Source organism: Bison bison, unplaced genomic scaffold (assembly GCF_000754665.1).
Source record: "Bison bison bison isolate TAMUID 2011002044 unplaced genomic scaffold, Bison_UMD1.0 scf7180017846102, whole genome shotgun sequence".
NCBI lineage: Eukaryota > Metazoa > Chordata > Mammalia > Artiodactyla > Bovidae > Bison > Bison bison.
In genome coordinates, this window is record NW_011476675.1 from 9,065 (window position 1) to 9,367 (window position 303).

The following is a 303-nucleotide window of genomic DNA, read 5'->3' on the forward strand; positions in this document are numbered from 1 at the left end:
GGGAGCAGGCCTGCTCCCCCCATCTTAGCCAAATAGTGGGGGCGGGGGTCTGCCAGTGTGAGGAGGGCATGAGCTCCAGGTCCCTGGAGGTGTGCAAGGCGGACGGATGCAATTCTCTTCCCGTCATTTCAAATCTCCATCCCCAAACCCCACCTCTTCTCGGTTAAACGCCTGGAGAGTAGGGAGGGGTCCTTGGGCCAGGTGGGGGCACGGCTGGCTTCCCGTCCACCTTAGAGCGGCCCAGTCCACCCCTCTCATCACCACTTTCCCCCTCCTGCCCCCTCTGGGAGGCATCAGCATGCC